This window comes from Oncorhynchus keta, chromosome 17, assembly GCF_023373465.1.
Source record: "Oncorhynchus keta strain PuntledgeMale-10-30-2019 chromosome 17, Oket_V2, whole genome shotgun sequence".
NCBI classification, from domain to species: Eukaryota; Metazoa; Chordata; class Actinopteri; order Salmoniformes; family Salmonidae; genus Oncorhynchus; species Oncorhynchus keta.
The window spans coordinates 3,226,903-3,240,407 of record NC_068437.1 but is presented as its reverse complement, the minus strand read 5'-3'; the positions used below and the strand labels follow the sequence as shown (position 1 = coordinate 3,240,407).

The 13,505-nt window shown below is 43.3% G+C and overlaps 1 long non-coding RNA gene across 1 annotated transcript; it reads left to right on the top strand.

The window, feature by feature from the left end:
* On the top strand, positions 1-11,923 carry LOC118396089 (uncharacterized). The gene is made up of 4 exons (XR_004828117.2): positions 1-192; positions 548-637; positions 9,094-9,162; positions 9,557-11,923. It is a non-coding gene; the product is annotated as an uncharacterized LOC118396089 (long non-coding RNA).
* The last annotated feature ends 1,582 nt before the right edge of the window (positions 11,924-13,505 follow it).

Genomic DNA, 13,505 nt, shown 5'->3' with positions numbered 1-13,505 from the left:
GACAGCTGTATCCCCTAACGAGAGGGCGGGATCAGAGCTCCAAACTGCAATGGGGCCGACCAATCAGCTGCTTGGGGGATTCAGGAAGCCATTTTCTGAAATACACACATACATTTACCTAAAAACCCACAACACAGAAACTGGGGAACGTAACAGGCATTGATGTACCTCTACATAAAGTTTCCTTACACGGTGGGTGAACAAGCAAATAAAAAAGTGCAATTTGCAGCAATGTCTGGTTTCCCAAATGTAATTGGTGCTATTGACTGCACTCATGTTGCTATACAGGCACAGAGTGAGAATGAATTTGCTTTCAATAATCGAAAACATTACCATTCCACTAATGTCCAAATCATATGTGATCTGGACATGGTACTGACTAATATAGTGGCTCAGTCATATGGAGCAACACCAGTGTTGGGCGCAGACTTGAGGCCGGAGCTGTGCGTGTTGGCTGGCTTCTAGGTACAGATGATTAATGTAGAAATTCTAAATCAATTGCAATTTTTCTCTACTGCAGTGCCTAACCCATTCACTAACCTTGCAGGCGACAGTGGATATCCCCTCAAGTGGTGGCTGCTCACCCTTTTCGCCAACCCACAGAGCGCAGAGGAGAGGAACGTGCGCCATTGCCAAGGTACGCGCTGTTGTGGAGCGGGCTTCTGAAGGGCAGATGGTGCTGCCTCGATTCCTCAGGTGGAAACCTTTTTATACAAGCCTGAAAAGGTCTGGGACATTGTGAGGGAGTGTGCTGTGTTACATAATGTGGCACAGCTAAGGAATGTGGCTTTACTCCCTGACACTGTTGGTTGTGTAGAATTGCATTGGGTGCATAGTTATCTCACTGTACAGCCTTACCTATGAATTGTGGATCAATGACATGGGGTCATTTGGATCCAAGATGGTGTAGCAGTAGGACTTGTGTATTTGTCTTATCCCGTGTCTTATCCTGTGTAAATAGACGGTCTATTTCATATATATCATAATCTCACTTTCTATGTACGAACTAAATATACTTTCCTGCAACCCAGCTCACCCAATGTGGTACTGATCTGCTACTTTTATTCCATTATTTCATTACAACTGGAACTTCCATCAGGAGCTAGTCAGCGAACTAGCTACTAGTCTTTGTTAGCCACGGCTAGCGGTCTTCACCTCTTTCTCGATCACCAACCAGCCTTAGATCGGACAACACCTGACAGTCTGCACAGCGCGATATCAACCCAGAGCATATCGGATTGCTTCTCTCTACCATATCACCGGATTCCTGCAACTCTGGATCATTACACCGGATCATCGCAGCTAGCTAACTGCAAACAAGTGGCTACTGTTAGCTAACACCTCTGTCCCGAAGCAAGCACCAGCTAGCCTTGAGCTAGCGTTGAGCTAGGCCCATATACCAGCTAATTCTAGGGCTACAATACCTCCTTTGCCAATTGGCCTGGACCCTTTCCCGACACGGAGCCCCGCCGATCCATCATGACTGGACTACCGACATGATCGCCCGACGTGGTCTCAACAGGTTACGATGTCGCCGAAGAACCATCTACTAACCCCGGCCCGCTAGCTATTCTGAATGCTGTGTCCCCTGCTCGCCTAGCGTAGTAGTGACTACTGAACGGCACCCTGACTCACCTATTGCTGCTCTTTTGACCCTATGATCACTCGGCTACACAGCTGATGCCCCCTGGACTGTTTCAATAACAGGGTACCTCATTTTGTTTACATGTCGGACCCAGCCTAGAACTCAGGTCCTGTATGTACCTAACTGACCCGCTCTGCCCATTCATCGCCATTTACCCATTGTTGTCTTAGCTCTCCTGATCAACACCTGTGATTGCTTTATGCTTCTCTCTAATGTCAATATGCCTTGTCTACTGCTGTCTTGGCTAATTCTTATTGTTTTATTTCACTGTAGAGCCCTCAGTCCCGCTCAAAATGCCTTAGATAGCTCTTTTGTCCCACCACACACACATGCGGAGACCTCGCCTGGCTTAACTGGTGCCTCCAAAGACGAAACCTCTCTCATCATAACTCAACGCTTAGGTTTACCTCCACTGTACTCACATCCTACCATACCATTGTCTTTACATTATGCCCTGAATCTATTCTACCGTGCCCAAAAATCTGCTCCTTTAATTCTCAGTCCCCAACGCACTAGACCAGTTCTTATAGCCCTTAGCTATACCCTTATCCTACTCCTCCTCTGTTCCACTGGTGATGTTGAGGTTAACCCAGGCTCTGTAGCCCCCAGTTCCACTCCTATTCCCAAGGTGCTATCATTTGTTGACTTCTGTAATCGTAAAAGCCTTGGTTTCATGCATGTTAACATCAGAAGCCTCCTCCCTAAGTTTGTTTTATTCACTGCTTTGGCACACTCCACCAACCCTGATGTCCTAGCATGTCTGAATCCTGGCTTAGGAAGGCCACCAAAAATTTTGCAATTTCCATCCGAAACTACAACATTTTCAACCAAGGTAGAACTGCCAAAGGGGGCGGAGTTGCAATCTACTGCAGAGATGGCCTGCAGAGTTCAGTCATGCTATCCAGGTCTGTGCCCAAACAATTCGAGCTTCAACTTCTAAAAATCCTGTCTCTTACCATTGCCGCGTGTTATAGACCCCCCTCACCCCCCAGCTGTGCCCTGGACACCATATGTGAATTAATTGCCCCCCATTTATCTTCAGAATTTGTACTGTTAGGTGACCTAAACTGGGATATGCTTAACGCCCCGGCTGTCCTGCAATCTAAGCTACATGCTTTCAATCTCACACAAATGATCAAGGAACCTACCAGGCACAGCCCTAAATTTGAAAACACGGGCACCCTCATAGATATCATCCTGACCAACCTGCCCTCTAAATACCAGGATCTCAGTGATCACTGCCTCATTGCCTGCGTCCGTAATGGGTCTGCGGTCAAATGACCACCCCTCATCACAGTCAAACGCTCCCCTAAAACATTTCAGCGAGCAGGCCTTTCTAATTGACCTGGCCCGGGTATCCTGGAAGGATATTGACCTCATTCTCTCAGTAGAGGATGCCTGGTTATTCTTTAAAAGTGCTTTGATCACCATCTTAAATAAGCATGCCCCATTCAAAAAATGTAGAACTGAGAACAGATATAGCCCTTGGTTCACTCCAGACTTGACTGCCCTTGACCAGCACAAAAACATCCTGTGGCGTACTGCATTAGCATCGAATAGCCACCGTGATATGCAACTTTTCAGGGAAGTCAGGAACCAATATACACAGGCAGTTAAGAAAGCAATGGCTAGCTTTTTCAAACAGAAATTTGCACCCTGTGGCACAAACTCCAAAAAGTTCTGGGACACTGTAAAGTCCATGGAGAATAAGAGCACTTCTCCCAGCTGCCCACTGCACTGTGGCTAGGAAACACTGTCATCACCGATAAATCTACGATAATCGCACATTTTTCTACAGCTGGCCATGTTTTCCACTTGGCTACCCCTACCCCGGTCAACAGCTCTGCACCCCCCATAGCAACTTGCCCAAGCCTCCCCCATTTCTCTTTCACCCAAATCCAGATAGCTGATGTTCTGAAAGACCTACTAAATCTGAACCCCTACAAATCAGCAGGGCTAGACAATCTGGACCCTCTCTTTCTAAAATGATCCGCCGCAATTGTTGCAACCCCTATTACTAGCTTGTTCAACCTCTCTTTAGTATTGCCTGAGATTTCTAAGGTCTTCGAACGCCAAGTTAACAAACAGATCACCGACCATTTCGAATCCCACCGCACCTTCTCCGCTATGCAAACATTTTTCCGAGCTGGTCACGGGTGCACTTCAGCCACGCTCAAGGTCCTAAATGATATCATAACCGCCATCGATAAGACACAATACTGTGCAGCCGTCTTCATCGACCTGGCCAAGGATTTAGACTCTGTCAATCACCGCATTCTTATTGGCAGACTCAACATCCTTGGATTCTCAAATGACTGCCTCGCCTGGTTCACCAACTACTACTCAGATAGAGTTCAGTGTGTCAAATCGGAGGGCCTGTTGTCCAGAACTCTGGCAGTCTCTATGGGGGTGCCACAGGGTTCAATTCTCGGGCCGACTTTTCTCTGTATACATCAATGATGTCGGTCTTGCTGCTGGTGATTCTCTGATCCACCTCTATGCAGGATGACACCATTCTGTATACTTCTGGCCCTTCTTTGGACATAGTGGTAACAAACCTCCAGATAAACTTCAATGCCATACAACACTCCTTCCGTGGCCTCCAACTGCTCTTAAATGCAAGTAAAACTAAATGCATGCTCTTCAACCGAGCGCTGCCCGCACACACCCACCCGTCCAGCATCACTACTCTGGTCGGTTCTGACTTGTGGACAACTACAAATACCTAGGTGTCTGGTTAGACTGTAAACTGTCCTTCCAGACTCACATTAAGCATCTCCAATCCAAAATTAAATCTAGAATTGGCTTCCTATTTCACAACAAAGCATCCTTCACTCATGCTGCCAGACATACCCTCGTAAAGCTGACTATCTTACCGATCTTTGACTTCGGCGATGTCATTTACAAAATAGCCTCCAACACTCTGCTCAGCAAATTGGATATAGTCTATCACAGTGCCATCCATTTTATCACCAAAGCCCCAAATACTACCCACCACTACGACCTGTATGCTCTCGTTGGCTGGCCCTCACTTCCTATTCGTCGTCAAATCCACTGGCTCCAGGTCATCTATAAGTCTTTGCTAGGTAAAGCCCCACCTTATCTCAGCTCACTGTTCACCATAGCAGCACCCACCCATAGCACGTGCTCCAGCAGGTATATTTCACTGGTCATCCCCAAAGCCAACACTTCCTTTGGCTGCCTTTCCTTCCAGTTCTCTGCTGCCAATGACTGGAACAAATTGCAAAAATCACTGAAGCTGGAGTCTTATATCTCCCTCACTAACTGTAAGCATCAGAGCAGCTTATCGATCATTGCACTTGTACACAGCCCATCTGTAAATAGCTCACCCAACTACCTCATCCCATATTGTTATTAATGTTTTGCTCCTTTGCACCCCAGTATCTCTACTTGCACATTCATCTTCTGCACATCTATCACTCCAGTGTTTAATTGGTAAATTGTATTTATTTCACCACTATGGCCTATTTATTGCCTTTACCTCCCTAATCTTACTAGATTTGCACACACTGTACATAGATTTTTCTATTGTGTTATTGACTGTAAATTTGGTTATCCCATGTGTAACTCTGTGTTGTTTGTTGCACTGCTTTGCTTTATCTTGGCCAGGTCGCAGTTGTAAATGAGAACTTGTTTTCAACTGGCCTACCAGGTTAAATAAAGATGATTTAAAAAAATATATATAATAATAAATTCAGAGAACATTAGCGTCATAGCTTTTATTGCGGGACTCTGAAACTAGGGATGCACGAATTATCAGTGAAGATATTGGAATCGGACGATATTAGCTAAAAATGCCAACATCGACATCGGTCTGATGTCTAGTTTAACGCTGATGTGCAAAACTGATGTCAAAGCTTACGTACATAGCTATATAACGTAGGTACATGACGTAATGACGCCACGTAAAATGTTGCGCTACACGTGCAACATTCCTAACCTAGCCCACAATGTCTGCTGTGTGGATCGAGCAGTCAACAAGTCAAGCAGTCATTTGAATGAGTAAGACCATTTCAGCAAGACAACTCAAAGGCGGAATCCATTATTATGGATATTATTATATATATTATTATCGCCAAGATAATGGAATTCATTGCCCTTGACAATCAACCATTCTCTGTGGTGGGTGACGTTGGCTTTTGCCGACTGGTCGAGCACTTATACACACTACCAAGTGTGCTATTTTTCAGATGTTGCCCTACCGGAGTTACACAGTAATAGCGCCACTGCTATTAGCTTCACGACTGACATTTGGACCAGTGATATCAGCCCCATGAGCATGATGAGTCTGACAGCACAGTGGGTCGTCGAGGATTTCGCACTGAGGAAAGTCGTATTTCCTGCTCATGAATGTGCTGGTTGTCATATTGCTGCTGCAATTTCAATGGCATCTGAGAACATGTTTGAAACTTGGAAACATGAACACACTTTCTAGCTCCATTGGAACAACTGACTCGAGAAATAAGCTCATCAACTGCGCCTGCAGCAGACGTGATACCCTCTGTCATGGCATTGAAACGCCTGCTCAACAGGCATTCTCTCTTTACTGTGTCGCACCGCTACTTCAATGCAGACAAGAAATAGGTTTTACGTGAAACATTACATACACAGCTGGACAAGATGGAAATGGACACAGTGACAGTGCGCACCGAGGAAGAGAGGCAACAAACGTAAATGCCAATAAAATAACTTTTTGGTCAGTGTGGTGTGTAACCTTTTATTTATCTGGGCAAGTCAGTTAAGAACAAATTGTTATTTACAATGACGGCCTACACCTGCCAAACCCTGAGGACGCTGGGACAATTGTGTGCCGCCCTATGGGACTCCCAATCACGGATGGATGTGATACAGCCTGGATTCGAACCAGGGACTGTAGTGATGCCTCGTGCTAGGAGATGCAGTGCCTTAGACCGCTGCGTCCGTGTGTGTGTTAACTATTTAACTGTACTGGCATGCTTAAAAGGCGGCAAAAATGTTCAATTTGCAAGGAAAATATTGGATATTGGTATCGGTGCATCACTATCTGAAAACACTGTGAATTGAGCCACATTTATTGTACCAGTCAACCTACTATGTGTATTGAACACTATTGCAGCAGGAAAACAATACAACCTGGATGTTTTGGAGCCTGCTAACTCTGAGAAGGACTTTGCTAAAAAAGCTCTTGGATACTGAGTAGAATGATACCCCATTTCATTGATCCCCAATCGTTAGGTAAGGCTGTACAGTGAAATATAAATGTCAATATGCACAATAGGCTGACTGGGGAGGTGATTTCCCACAGCCAAAGTCCCTCAATAAGAGCTACTGTGACACTAATATTTGCATAAACTCTTCCCAGTTGTGTTCTGTGGGACTAGACTCGTACTCCGTTTCATTGCTCCACATTCCAACACTCCAACCTTGTTTGAGATTGTCTAGTCTAAATATGTATGTATGTAACCTTCTGCATTACTTTCAAAGAGGGACTTTTATTTTGACAACACATAACCTGTCTGGTCAAGCAATACTGGTAAGGAAGTTTATAGCAATAGTTTTGGGCAACAGGGTTAAGTAGCTGGCTAGCTTGTTATTTTAATATTTCAAAACAATCTTGTTTTGCACACTTTGTACAAAATAATACAATGCAGTACTACAGGATATTTCTTAACGTAGCTCTTTATTAGCTAGCTATAACTGACATGTTCATGTATCGCCAACCAGGATCAAACTACCCATGACCTAACCATTTGGGTGGTCTTAACCAATCATAGCACAGTATGATATGGCGGTAAAATGCATCCAATTACAATTCAGTATGTTTACACATGAATATTACAGAGAACAACAAGTTGCTACCTAGCTAATACTTACTCACAAGGATTCCTAAACCATTGCTAAGAATATTGAAAATGACTGCAGTTTCTACTGGTCATTTTTTTCAGGCTGGTTGCATTGGTGCTAGCTAGGTACCACGCTAAAGCTAGCTAGCTACCACAGAAGTTGGTAATAACATCTGTATCAAAGATATTTGCAAACATTTTTGATCTTGGTCTAATTTCAAATGCTCGCACAGACGTGTTCCCATTCGGTCAAACAATAATGCCTTATTACCAATGCAGTTCTGTACAGCTTTGACAATAACATGAAAGGGGGATACCTAGTCAGATGTACAACTGAGTGCCTTCAACTGAAATATATATTTTGCATTTAACCCAACCTCTGAATCGGAGAGGTGCGTGGTTGCCTTAATCAACATCCACATCTTCAGCACCCAGGGAACAGTGGGTTAAGTGTCTTGCTCAGGGGCAGAACAACACATTTTTACATTGTCAGCTCGGGGATTTGATATAGCAACCTTTCAGTTACTTGCCCAAAGCTCTAACCACTAGGCTACCTGGTGGCGCTTGGCTTGTGTTTGCAAATTCAGCACACACAACATTCTGTAATTAAAATGGTGTTATTTGACCGTCAAATTCTGTTATTTGATGTGTATCTTTTTGGACAAGCAAAGACCCAAATGGCGCTCCATACGCAAAAACCCAAACGGCGTTCCATACGCAAAGACCCAAACGGTGTTCGATTAAATTCCCAACCAACACGGCTCCCGGTACGTGCCCTCTATTCATTTGAATGTTGTCATTTGGCCAAAGGTCCAATATTCTAGAACACCGCTGAGTACATATTACACGTTTTGGACTACAATAGACGCTTAACTCGGCACGTTCTCCGGTTTGTAAAGATGTACACATATACTAAAACCCAACCTGAATTGCCACACTGTCTGCTGAAAGTAGCTCCCAAAAGTAATTATTGGGCGAGTGTGGATATTGAAGTGCTAGAAAGTGAATCATCAATGTTATAAATTACGGTTAAACTGTCAACGTCTAGTGAATCTCTGTTTTCATTTCAACAATTTACTATCCGTGATGTGCTAGATGCCTTGCTTAAGATTGATGTGAAGAAAAAAAATCCACTGGGGCTCATATGGTTGATCCATTTCTGCTGCAGCTCTCTGATGGTGTCCGTATTGATCATGTCCCTGCTTACAAATATCTGGGCATCTCGATAGATGAAAAGCTGTCTTTTAAAACCATATTGAGGAATTAATTAAGAAGCTGAGAATAAAAATGGGCTTCTTTTATAGAAATAGGTCCTGCCTCTTGCCAAATAGTAGAAAGCAGATTTATTTAGTTGACGTTCCTATCAGTCCTAGACTTTGGTGACATGATCACAGCTGCAACTTCATTAAAGCCGTTAGATGCAGTTCATCATGGTGTACTGCACTATATTACTGGCGCCAATTGTAGTACTCATCACTGCATTCTCTACCAGAAAGTTGGTTGGCCCTCATTGATGTCACATAGGTTGATACATTGCTATGTTTTAATTTATGAAGCCATTTTACAAAAAGTCCCACTGTACCTAATATCTTTACTTAACTTTAGACATGAGTTACCACACCCGGTCCCAGGGATGGTGAACTCTGGAAATTCCTTTGTTCTCTACTGAGTGAGGTAAATCAGCTTTTAGTTTTCTTGCACCTTATTTGTGGAACAATCTTGAACGTGTTCTTAAATGTCATGTTCCGGTGCCTCTAGGGCGATTCAGAAAGCTGATCGAGGACCTGACTGATGAATGTTTGTTTTTTATGACCGTGTTTTTCTCTCTGCTTGTATTTTGTATTTACATTGATGTGTGTATTTTCTGTAATTTAAGTAAATCAGGGCTCATCTGTAAAAGAGACCTTGGTCTCAGTATGACTCCCTGATTTATTTAGTTTATGTGTCGGGGGGCTAGGGTCAGTTTGTTATATCTGGAGTACTTCTCCTGTCCTATTCGGTGTCCTGTGTGAATCTAAGTGTGCGTTCTCTAATTCTCTCCTTCTCTCTTTCTTTCTCTCTCTCGGAGGACCTGAGCCCTAGGACCATGCCCCAGGACTACCTGACATGATGACTCCTTGCTGTCCCCAGTCCACCTGGCCATGCTGCTGCTCCAGTTTCAACTGGCCTGGGCCCTAGGACCATGTCCCAGGACTACCTGACAGGAGGACTCCTTGCTGTCCCCAGTCCACCTGGCCATGCTCCTGCTCCAGTTTCAACTGTTCTGCCTTACTATTATTCAACCATGCTGGGTCATTTATGAACATTTGAACATCTTGGCCACGTTCTGTTATAATCTCCACCCGGCACAGCCAAAAGAGGACTGGCCACCCCACATATGCTCTCTCTAATTCTCTCTTTCTTTCTCTCTCTCTCGGAGGACCTGAGCCCTAGGACAGTGCCCCAGGACTACCTGACATGATGGCTCCTTGCTGTCCCCATTCCACCTGACTGCTGCTGCTCCAGTTTCAACTGTTCTGCCTTATTATTATTCGACCATGCTGGTCATTTATGAACATTTGAACATCTTGGTCATGTTCTGTTATAATCTCTACCCGGCACAGCCAGAAGAGGACTGGCCACCCCACATAGCCCGGTTCCTCTCTAGGTTTCTTCCTAGGTTTTGGCCTTTCTAGGGAGTTTTTCCTAGCCACCGTGCTTTTACACCTGCATTGTTTGCTGTTTGGGGTTTTAGGCTGGGTTTCTGTACAGCACTTTGAGATATCAGCTGATGTACGAAGGGCTATATAAATAAATTTGATTTGATTTGATTTGATTTAAAAAGGTCAAAAAAACAAGAACAAACATGTTGAAATCAACTTGGCTAGATAACTTCAAGTCTGGTTGTGCATGTGGCAAAGGCATGAGTACTGCCTGTTTGTTTACTCCAGTTGCTAGGCAACCCAACTCACCCGGTGAGTGGGAGTACAGCTACAATCAGAAGGGACTTTTTCGTACCAGGTTAGGATCATTTATACAGCAGGTTAGGTTAATTACAGTGGCAGGTTATGAGACTTAGGTTAGGAAAAGGATTAAGCGTAAATCATAGTCCGTAGACACGGAGACAGAATAGTCCACCATCCCATTGCCACCGTGATAGGCCTAAGAAGACACAGTGGCAGAATAAATTCAACCACACCTTTGTCTCATCACAAAACCGGAGAGCAACATCTGTCCAGTGAAGTCCACAAAGCATTTTGCCTGTAAGAAACAGTTACATGACCTACAGCATGGTTAAGCAAGTTAATGTTTCCAACATTTTCGGACTACTAAACAACTATTGATTTAGAAAACCGGAGAGTTACCACAAGTCGCAAAGAAAACAGGAGCTGCCTCCACTATTCCAGCACCATTTCAAATTAAAATTTCTAAATAATCAAATCACATATTGCTTAGTGTAATACAGTGACAACTAAAAGATACAGGAAAAAAATGTTGTCCAATCAACATAAGCGAAATCTGATGTGGCTTGTCCATGGTTGTGATTTGTGTGTGTGTGCAAGTAGAAAAAAAAACATTTTGACGCACCCTACTTGTAGAGAAACGCCAATGACTTTCATGTTGCCAAAACGGTCTATGACTCTGTCATACAGTACATGCTTTTAGTTTTTGTTGTCCTAGGCTACCTGGCTAAAATACTTGCTCGCTAGCTTAACTTATTTTCATAGGCAACAATGTGCCAGTCCAGCTAGTTAACATTAGCCTACTACATCTACAGTAGCTGCATATTGAACTTCCATCCTCTCAGGCCAGGGGCACAATGTATGAATTTATGGTTGGATCAGAATAGTCGTTGTAATCGTTGGCCAGTATGGAGGATTAAGTAAAACCACAAGTCCAAATCCCTATCTCCATCCATGGCTAATTTAGGAATGTGATGATTTTAGCTAGCTAGCTAGCCACCGAAGCACAACAAGATGCAAAAATTCTAAATTTTTCTGTAAATGCCGATCTGTTTTTGATGTGGTGTGAAGTTAAATCCAAACTGGCTTCCTATGACTTCTGTTCCACAAGGCAAACAAAAAGAAGGCACTGGCTGTCGTTGGCGAACCCTCCCACCCTCTACACCCTCAGTTCGAGAGGCTTTCTTCGGACCGGTGCTTCAGAACGCCCATGGCCAAGAAGAATGTGTTCAAACATTAATTTGTTCCTTATGCTGTTGGACTACTAAAAAAGTAAAGTAAATTATATTGGTATCTGGATTTATCTATCTAGTGCAGTTGGGACAGCGGTTGTTGTGAGTGAATGTATTAATGTCCTCTGTTGTTGTGTATGCAACATGATGCACTGACTGGTTTAAATGTGTATGATGTGAGAATGTATGTGTATGTGATTGTTTTAATGAAGTTGATGCCAAAGAAAAATGGCCATCCTAGATGGACAATAAAGTTTTATTCAATGACACTTTTTTTTGGTGTGCCAGGACTATTTACAGTTGAGATCACTCAGTTTAGCTCATCGTTGATTGGCTGTTATTTTATCAAATATTTTTGGTCAATTCTTGGTGGAAGCCTTGCTTCCCTTGGCATCCATGAGAACACACCACTGATTGTGACATAGCTACGCAGCTCTGAGACCAACATCCAATGGGAATGGCCCAAACACGCACCTCCCCACAATTCCTAACCAACAAATCTCCAGTACGTGGCCTCTATACATTTGAATATGTTGACAGTTGGAGAATTTGCTGGAGCTGCACTGAGAATTCGAAAAGTATGAATGGCAACGATACAATATTCTAGAACACTGCTGTGTGTACCCATACAGTACTCTGATAGACCCTTTAGGGGTTGATGTAAGCCTTAAAGTAAATAAGATGTTTTCATTGTCACATAATGTAGGCAACACCAGATAGGTGCAATGAAATGTGTTGTTCTACAGGGTGATCCATGTACAGCGCCCCTGGAGCAAATTAGGGTAAGTGCCTTGTTCAAGGGCACATTGACTGAGGTTTCACCTTGTCGGCTCAGATATTTAAACCAGAAATCTTTCAATTGCTGGCCCAATGTCCTAACTGCTAGGCTACCTGCCGCCCTAAAGTGCCCTAGCCCTTGTACTACATACACTGCCCTGTGAATCTTCAGCATTATTAAAACACCTCAACTGTAATAGAGTACCACAGTATGAGTCATAATACCCATGGTTATCAAAACGTCACACCAGGGTAAGCCTATGTGAAACACAGCCCTTATTTTAAGTGTTTCTAAAGGTCTTGTGCAATTTTTACATAAAGGCTACATTGAGGTTTTTCTTTAATTATTTTAGGCTTTCTGACATTAGTGCGTAAACCTAATCTTTAGGGCCTAACTGTAGGCATGCCAAATAGCCTACATGCCAATCGCCAAATGCTTTTGGTTAAACAGGTTGATCCACAGAGACAATAACTGAAAAAGCTGCGAAATGGAGAGTTGAAAATAAAGAGAAGGGAGGGTCAGAAAAGTAACTTAATGTTTGAGAAATATTTGGTGAAGTGGTTAATGAGGATGACTGCAGTGCCTATGTTATGTGTGACGATTGTAAGGTGCTGTAGCCTACAAATTCTACAGTCACAAGATGGGACTTCAAATAAGGCCTATGGCACTTCAAGGGCACTGTAGCCAACTGTTCAGATGGGTTAAATAGGAACTTAAATCTGGACATTGAATGAAGGTCTATAACTTCTCACATAGCCTTAACATTAACTCCTGCAAAATTAAGCATGTCTTACAGTAATATGATACGCCAAATTTAGGCTACAGTGAATTAATCAGATTTTCTTCAGCATCTTGAGAGAATACAAATGCTCAGTTCGACAGGCCTACCATCTGTATAGCTGATATCTGTATTAGCATTATAAAAGCTGATAGTATTTCAATCACAAAATATGCACCCAAGCCAAACTGAAATCTTTCAAGAAACATGTTGCGTCATTTTCAAAGCTTTCTATTTCCTTACAACCGGTCAAGCTGATGTCATTTGACATTTTACACAGAGAACTT